Genomic DNA, 9,554 nt, shown 5'->3' with positions numbered 1-9,554 from the left:
TGTAATAATTCTTGCAATCCTATGATGATATGCATCATTTAAATAGACTAATGAGCCAGGCGCAGTGGCTCACGCCTGTAATCCCAGCACTTTGGGAGGCTGAGGCAGCTGGATTGCTTGAGCCCAGGAGTTCAAGAACAGCCTGGGCAACATGGCAAGACATTGTCTCTACAAAAATTAAAATTAGCTGGGCATGGTGGTGTGCACCTGTAGTCCCGGCTACTTGGGAGCCTGAAGTGGGAGGATCACTTCAGCCTGGAAGGTGGAGGCTGCAGTGAGCTGAGATTGCGCCACTGTACTCCAGCCTGGGTGACAGGGCAAGACCTGTCATAGTGTTATGCTTTTATACATATTTAGGGGGAACCCATTTAAGTTGCTAGAAAAGTCATGGGTATGTTCATATGGTGCACAAAAGGAACCAGGAATACATATTTGACAGTGTTTTAGTAAAACCAGTAATAATCTTAAATATGAAATGCATATGAGTCTCAAAATGAAATTAGAAAAAATGGCTTTGGTGGTATGTTCTCCCTGCAGTGAACTGTGAATTCTAGGAAGAAACTGAATGTTAAATTGTGTAGCTCTATCACTAGGTTGCTGCAAAGTAACAGAATTGCTCTCCTCCTATGTCTCACCCTCTTTGGAGTTTAAGATGGGACTGGGACTGGCCCACCAATAAAGTAAGGATGAACACACACACACACACACACACACACACACACACACACACACACACAGAGACAATACTTACATACAACTAGCGCATGAACCAATACTTCTGACCCTCTGTCCACTCTAACCATCAAGTCAAATTGGGAGAGCTGGTTGGATGATGAGACCAAAGTACCTCTCGCTTCAAAAATGATGTGATTCTTTGGCAAGTCAGTGACTTGCCTGTCTTCGTGTCAGAACATTAATTCTAGGATTTTACTAGGATTCTTCCAAGTATAAGATAAAGAATAAGGTCTTCAGGCCCAGGCTCCCCCATCAGCACATGTACACAGTGGCCTTGGTTTTCTGATGGTCACTGAGACTGCTTTGGTTTCAAGATGCCACTGATAAATTGGTTACAAGAACCAAATTCTGGCTTGTCTGATTCCAAAGCTGTGTTAATTTCATTGCACTATTATTACAGGTTTTCCAGATCTTTCCTTTGAGTATTTTATCTACGATATATTATTCATATTTTAAATGTTCTTTTAAAATACTATGGTATCTGGTACAAGAAGATAAGTACTCTTTATCATGTTGGATAAAAAGGATAGATAATTATTGGGGAAATAATTAAAGAGAGAATTTTGCACCTATCAAATTTACTCAGAGGTTATCTACCCCGTTTATGTTTTTTGTTTTTGTTTTTGTTTTTACAAAAGATAGGGAGATAGCAATAGCTTCCACCCCTTGAAGACTCTGAAGTGGCCTAATAGAATATTTTAAACAACCTTTCATTTCAAAGTTGACTTTTCGGTATTGACATAAGGCTCAGTGTTTTCAAAATATTTTAAAATTTGAGATTCCTATTTAAAGGTATATTGAGACCCTTTTGTGGTTTATACATGTGACGATTGGGTTTTCACACTCACATATGAGATGTGCCTCCCTCCAACATTGTTATGATGTCAGCACATTACCCATCTGACATGAAGGACAAACAAAAAGGAGGAAAAAAAAGGAAAAAAATTCAACATTATGCAATCAAGTCATGTCCTGTCAACGGGCAAGCAAAACTTGTTTCCATTTGCTGGTCAGTTCTGCTAACCTCTCTGCTCAGTTGGCCAGTCGCCTTTCAGAGATTTGCCATTGTGTTTGTTCACCCTGTTCCAAAATATCCAAGTGTTTATGTACCAGATGTCTGGGCACAGTGATGACTGTATCATCCACATTTAGACTGAGACACTGGTCTATAATACATTCTTTTCAGCACCATTAATTTGGGATGCAGTTAACATTTCAGTTCTATTTGTAAGGATCCATTATTTGTGTTGGTTGTGGATGGAACAGCACATTCTTTGAGCTCCATCTATTTCAGCCACTATTTAGTGTTTTTCAAAGTGCTGTGAGGAGCTCTCTAGCTTCAGTGCAGAAAGAAGAGAGGGTAGAGAACCAAGCCACAGGAGATCATGCCACTTTCCCTTTACCAGGAATAGTTTTTCTTCGACTTGTGTGCCTGGAGAATATCTCGAGAGGTTCATTTCAAGGATTTTTCTCCTTTTCCCTGTAAATTCCTCTTTTCCTTCCACCACTCAAGGAAGTATCCAGCTTAATTTTACTCCTTCCACAGAAGTGTGTTCTAGGGCTAAAAAGCAAATTCAGCTGTAAAACTTTCTGAATTTTGTTTCAAAATATTATGTCCATGGGAGAGTATAAGAGGCTTGTGGTGGAGGCTGATAGCAGAGAAGATTTTCTGATAGAGGCAGAATGTCTGGAAGATGCAGAAGCAAGCATGAGGATCTCCCCTCTGATTAAAAAGAATGCTTTTTTCTTTGTAATCATACTAATTTGAATAAGTCTGAAGACGAGTGGGGCAAGAAGCATTTGTTTTAAGTAATTTGCACTTAAGAAATTCACTGCACTGTCATCAGAACCTGGCTTGCTTATTAGACAGCATTGCCTGATGTCAAAGACAACATTACAAATTAGGTGTGCCTTAAGAGCTGTCTTTTGGCATATTTCACATTACTGATACGGGTTAGCTGTGTCCCCACCCAAATCTCACCTTGAATTGTAGCTCCCACAATTCTCATGTCTTGTGGGAGGGACCCAGTGGGAGGTAATTGAATCATGGAAGTGGGGCTTTCTCATGCTGTTCTAGTGATAGTGAATAAGTCTCATGAGATCTGATGGTTTTATGAGGGGGAGTTTCCCTGCACAAGTTCTTTCTTCCCTGCCACTATGTAAGACGCGACTTTCGCCTTCCACCATGATTGTGAGGCCGCCCAGTCATGTAAAACTGTGAGATTATTAAACCTCTTTTTCTTTATAAATTACCCAGTCTCAGGTATGTCTTTATCAGCAGCATGAGAACAGACTAATACATTTACTCATGGTGTCATACTCATAGATTCAAGGTTTTTGTTTTGCTTTTATATACTCATACTCTTGAAACTGATAGTAATTGTTGCTTTACATGCTCAAATTGCCATTGCATGGCCATCCCCATGGGTAGGCTTCTTTCCTTTGCTGACCTTTCTGTCCAGCTCAACAAATATCTCTGGAACAAATAGCCCACAGATATCTCTGGAAGAATCACTGCTCCAAGCAATCATGAGTTCTAGGCCCATTTTGCTCTACCTGGCCCAAGATTAGGTAATTACTATCTCCAAAAAATCCTACTGGTTGCTATTATTAAATGATCGTGCAAAGGACCACGATGTGGACACTAGAAGTGCATATCATTCAAGGGAACTCCTGGGTGTTACCAGGTTGTCACAACCAGGGAAGCCAATCTAAGATATTTTAGTGAAAGAAGGGAAGCCTTTTAGAAGGTACGTCATGGTGGTCTTCTCATTTTAACACTTTTATTATTCAATTAATTCCACACCTGTTCGGGGAAAGCATTTTGGAAAGAGAAGAGCTACAGCAAAGGCCCTAGGTGGAGGATATGTGGTGTGTTCAAGGAACAGCAAGGGGGCCAGTGTGGCTAGAAAGCAGTCAGGGAAAAATAAGAACTCAGAAGGTTATCAGAAAGCCAGATCATGTAGGACCGTGGAGGCTGCTGTGAAAACTTCAATGTTTTTCTTTGAGTGAAATAAGGAGTAGCAGAAAGATCTGACTTAAGTTTTAAATATCGCCATGGCTTCTTTGCTGAACAGTGACAGAAGTAGAAGCGAGACCTCAAAGAGGAATTGCACTCATCCATGCAAAACATGATGGTAGCTTGGATCTGGGTCTTCTCCTGAATTAGCTGTGCGATGTGAGAGAAGGAGAAGAGTTCCACAGGAGCCAAAAGGTTTTTTGTTTTGTTTTGTTTTGTTTTTGCTATGACCTGAATGTTTGCGCCACCCCCACCTAATTCATAATTCACATTGAAATCTAATCCTCAATGTGATGGTATTAGTAGGTGAGGCTTTTGGGGGTGATGCGGTCATGAGTGTGGTGCCCCCCGAATGAGATCAGTGCCCTTTAAAGAGCTGACGAGCTCAGAGTTCTTCCTTTTCACATTCAAGGAGACAGCAAAAAGGTGCCATCTGTGAATCAGAAAGAGTCTCTTCACTGGGCACGGAACTGTGAGAAATAAACTTCTCCAGAACTGTGGGAAATTCATTTCTGTTGTTTATAAGCCATCCAGCTTATGGTCTTTTGTTATAGACTATGTTGTTTCTCTTTACCCTTTATTTTGAAATAATTTTAGACTCACAAGAAGTTGCAAAAACAATATGTACATTTCACCTAGCTTCCCACCCCACCACCCTGTAAAAATGAAATGATAACATCATTTTTTTTTTTAGATACACCATCTTGCTCTGTCACCCAGACTAGAATGCAGTGGCACAATCAAAGCTCACTGCAACCTTGAACTCCTAGGCTCAGCAATCCTCCTGCCTCAACCTTCCAAGTAACTAGAACTATAGGCATGCACCACCATACCCAGCTAAGTTTTTATTTTTTTTTTGTAAAGATGGGTTCTCACTGAGTGCCCAGGCTGGTTTCAAACTCTTGGCCTTGAGTGACCTTCCTGCCTCAGCCTCCCAAAGTGCTGGGACTACAGGTGTGAGTTACCACACCAGGCCCCATGATAACATCTTACATAATTATAGTAAGTATTCAAACCAGGAGATTGGCCAGGCGCAGAGGCTCACACCTGTAAGGTGTCAACCTCTGCCTCCGGGGTAGCCTGGACTGCAGGTGTGCACCACCAAGCCGAGTAATTTTTGTGTTTTTATTAGAGAAAAACTAGAATTTAGTTTTGTTGGCCAGGCTGGTCTCAAACTCCTGAGCTCAGGCAATCCGCCCACCTAGGCCTCCCAAAGTGCTGGGATTACAGGCACGAGCCACCATCCCTGGCCTGATCTTTGTGGATGCTTTTTACCAGGATAAGGAAGTTCCTCTCTTCCGAGTTTACTAAGTGCTTTTATCATGAATAGGTGTTGAATTTTGTCAAATGCTTTTTCTGCACCACTGGATATCGTGTCGTTTTTCTTTAGCCTGTTATATGATGGATTGGACTGATTTTTGATGAGCCATCTTTAAATTCTAGGAATAAAACACATTCGTTTGTGTATATTCATTTTTAAATATATTGCTGGGTTCAATATACTAGTATTTTGTTGAAGATGATATGCAACTATACTAATGAGAGATTTTGGTCTGTACTTTTTTTGGTACTTTTTTTTTTTTTTTTTTTTTTTTTTGAGGTGGATTCTTGCTCTTGCTCTGTCACCCAGGCTGGAGTGCAGTGGTGCAATCTTGGTTCACTGCAAACTCTGCCTCCTGGGTTCAAGTGATTCTCCCGCCTCAGCCTCCCAAGTAGCTGGAACTACACGTGCACACTACCAAGTCTGGCTAATTTTTTTTTTTCTTTTTTGAGACGGTGTTTTGCTCTTGTTGCCCAGGCTGGAGTGTAATGGCACGATCTCGGCTCACCGGCAACCTCTTCCTCCCAGGTTCAAGTGATTCTCCTGCCTCAGCCTCCCGAGTAGCTGGGATTACAGGCATGCGCCACCATGTCCTGGCTAATTGTTTGTGTTTTTAGTAGAGATGCGGTTTCTCCATGTTGGTCAGGCTGGTCTCGAGCTCCTGACCTCAGGTGATCCACCTGCCTCGGCCTCCCAAAGTGCTGGGATTACAAGGGTGAGCCACCGTGCCCGACCATTTTTGATATGATTTTTGTGTGGTTGTGCTTTCAGAGTAATGCTGACTTCATAAAATGAATTGAGAAATGTTTCCTCTTCGTCTATTTTTTGGAAAAGATTATGTAAAATTAATATTATTTCTTCTTTAAATGTTTGGTAGGATTCTCCAGCGAAATCGTCTGGGACTGGTGATTTCTTTTTCAGAAGATTTTAAACTATGAATTTATCCCCTGTTTGCTCAAGGGCAGTGATGGCAATGAGGGCTCTGCCCGTAGTTCCAGTGCTGGGCACAGTAACCAGTGGAGAGAAAAAAAGATGGGATTTATTTGTGATGTTTGTCTGGAGTAAGACAGGTGTTGTCAAAAAGGTTCTGTCCTGCTCAATGCCCCCTTTCCTTGTCGTTTGGCTAAAAAGAGCAGTCTTTTCTTGGGGTGTTTCTTTTGTCTGCTACTTGTATGGTGTTTCCAGATTCTGAGATTCTCCAGTCCAGAATATACAAGTGAAAAAGTTAAATAGGAAACTAACCTCCATATCCTTTTTTGAATCCTAAAGTATCTAGCTAATTTTCCATATTTTCTCCACTTTTCAGTCTTCTGCTATTTATTTTATGTGTTTCGTCCAGGGTTTTTAGCTGTAGCTGAAGGAAGAGATATGGTAGAATGTGTTTACTCCTCCTTGTGTGGAACACATACACCCTTGGGTTTTTGACCTGAACAACTGGAAGGATGGATTTACCATCAACCGAGATGGGAAAGACTATGGGTAGAACAGGTTTGCTCACGAAGATCAGCACTCTGGTTTGGTTACGTTAAGTTTGAAATATCCACTATTCAAACGAGTGGGGATATTGAATAGGGCAATCATACATGTCTAGATTTTAGGAGAGAATGTTGAGGTTGGGGATGTACATTTGGGTGTAATCCAGTAGACGGAATGCCTTTAAAACCATGGTACTGAAAAAGATCACCAAAGATGGAGGAAGAAAAAGAAAAAAAAAACAAATAAAAACCCAGCACATGCAACTGAGATGTAGGAGCCGATGACGGAGGTCTGTGGTATCCTGGAAGCCAACTGAATAAAAATGTTTCAAGAAAAAGGCAGCAATCACCTGTGTCAAATACTGCTAATCAAAAATAGTATTTTGGAATTAGATCTAGCATTGAATTTCGCAAAGTAGAGTCTACTGGAGACTTTGATAAGAAAAGTTTAAGTGGAATGGTGGGAGAAAGAAAGGTTGGAGTGGATTTATGGGACAACAGGAATAGAGGAATTGGATTGCGAGTACAGATAATTCTTTTGAGGACTTTTGTTGCAAAGAGGAGAAAATAAATGGGGAAGGCATTGGCAGGGGAAGAAGGGTTAATGGATGATTTTAATTTTATTTATTTATTGTTTAGATGAAGGAAATAACAGCATGTATGCTCTTGGAAATGATCTGGTAGAGGGTGAAAAAATGCTAATGTAGCAGAGAGAGAGGAGAAATGTTGAAGTGATTCCATGAGTATGAGTGCTCTGGTTTGAATATCTGCGTTCCTCCAAAATTCATATTGAAATTTAATACCCAATCCAAGAGTATTAAGTGGTGGGGCCTTCAGGAAGCAACTAGGGGAATGGGATTAGTAACCTTAAAAAATAAAATGGCTTGAGGGAGCGTTTTTGGCCGTTTTGACCCTTCCACCGTGTGAGCACACAGCAAGAAGCTGCGAGTGAGGAACAGGCCCTCACCAGACACTGAATCCACTGTGTCTAGATCTTGGACTTCCCAGCCTCCAGATCTGTAAGAAATAAATTCTTGTTCTTTAGTAATTATCCAGTGTAAGGCAGTTTGTTATAGCAGCCCTAGTGAAGTAAGACAATGAGAAAGAATGAGATTTGGCAGGTAAATTGAGGCATTGGCTTGAGATGGCTTTGTTCATCCGTGGGCAATAGGTGAAGAGGCAAGTATGTAGGTGAAGATGTGAAGAGAGTCTGTGAAGTCTCTTCTCAGTGAAGTATGAAGCAAGATCATCTGCCTTCGAGTGCGGGTAGAAGGTATTCGAAGTTTGAGAAGAGAAGCAAAGGTATGAAATAGCTAAGAGGGCCAAGTTCTGTTGCTCGTGCCTGTAATTCCAGCACTTTCGGAGGCCGAGGCGGACAGGATCATTTGAGGTCAGGAGTTTGAGACCAGACAGGCTAACATGGTGAAACCCTGTATCTACTAAAAATACAAAACAAAAAAACAAAACAAAACAAAAAAATTAGCTGGCAGGCCCCTGTAGTCCCAACTACTCGGGAGGCTGAAGCAGGAAAATCACTTGAGCCTGGTAGGCAGAGGTTGCAGTGTGCTGAGATCATGCCATTGTACTCCAGCCTGGGCAACAGAGCAAGACTCTGTCTCAAAATAAATAAATAAATAAAATAAATAAAATAACTAAGAGAGTTGGGGGAGAGAATGGATTATGGGAAGGTACTAAGGCCCACCAGAGTTTTGTCACAAATGTAAAGTGATTCCAATTAGAGTGGCTGTGTGTACGTGGGGTAACCTGGTGGCAGAATGCCATAAATCCAGCTTGAGTCTCTCACTGCTTTCAATTGTCCCCTTCTCTCACTCTTATCACCTCTTATCATCCCATTGTTTTTGGACAAAGTACAGAAAACAAAGCATTGCAACAAATTTGAGGCAGCAGTTCCAAACATGCGCTCTGCAGTGACATGGAGCATTTTTGAGCTGTGAACACAGCGGCATCTGTTGGACACTATATGAATTATTAGCTCAAGAGAGTTCACAGTTTTATAATTGCATGGTACTTACATTCCTTTCCATTACATACTTTCTTTGTCGAGCTGAGTTTTCAGCCATTGCTGAAATAAAAGCAAGTATTGCACAAGAATCAGTGTTGTGTTCCATCCAATTCCAAAGTTTGAGGAGTTATGTCATGCCCAACAGGCACACACATCTCACTCAGTAATTGTGGTTAAGAATGAAATAGGCCAGGCACCGTGGCTCAGGCCTGTAATCCCAGCACTTTGGGAGGCCGAGGCAGGCAGATCACGAGGTCAAGAGATCGAGACCGTCCTGGCCAACATGGTGAAATGCCGTCTCTACTAAAAATACAAAAATTAGCTGGGTGTGGTGGTGCATGCCTGTAGTCCCAGCTACTCGGGAGGCTGAGGCAGGAGAATTGCTTGAACCTGGGAGGCAGAGATTTCAGTGAGCTGAGATCACACCACTGCACTCCAGCCTGGCGACAGATCGGGACTCCATCTCAAAAAAAAAAAAAAAGATTATGCTTTGTTAATCCAGGTGTGGTATCACACACCTATAATCCCACTTACTTGGCTTAAGCCCAGGAGTTCAAGACCAGCCTGGGCAACATAGTGAGACCTAGTCTCAAAAAAGACAGTTTAAAAAATAGTAAATGTTTGAGTGACAGAGACCCTAATTACTCTGATTTGATCATTATACATTGTATGCTTGTATCAAAATATCACATAAACCCCATAAATATGTACAGCCATTTTGTATTCATAAAAATTAAAATTAAAACAAATTAAAGATTGTGCTTTGTTAATTTTTGTTATGTTCAGTATCCAGGACAAGGCATGGTATATGGTAGACTTTGAATTTGTTGCTTACAATATGGAAAATAATAAATTGATGCTATCTGCATAAGCAGATATACTATAAAAACTGAAAAAGCTTGAGCTTCAGGGCCCCAAAGATTTGTAAAAGTAAGATAGGCTTACTGCAAGTTTGTTAAAAATATTATTTCCACTTTGACT

The 9,554-nt window shown here is 41.1% G+C and overlaps 1 non-coding gene across 1 annotated transcript; it reads left to right on the top strand.

Annotated features, from left to right (window-relative positions):
• The first annotated feature begins 1,537 nt into the window (after nt 1-1,537).
• Nucleotides 1,538-1,641, top strand: LOC112427344 (small nucleolar RNA U13). Its single transcript, XR_003018864.2, has one exon. It is a non-coding gene; the product is annotated as a small nucleolar RNA U13 (small nucleolar RNA).
• Nucleotides 1,642-9,554: the final 7,913 nt, after the last annotated feature.

Source organism: Macaca nemestrina, chromosome 16 (assembly GCF_043159975.1).
Source record: "Macaca nemestrina isolate mMacNem1 chromosome 16, mMacNem.hap1, whole genome shotgun sequence".
Classification (NCBI taxonomy): Eukaryota; Metazoa; Chordata; class Mammalia; order Primates; family Cercopithecidae; genus Macaca; species Macaca nemestrina.
Note: the sequence above shows the minus strand (reverse complement) of the source record. Positions and strands in the feature narration are given on the sequence as shown.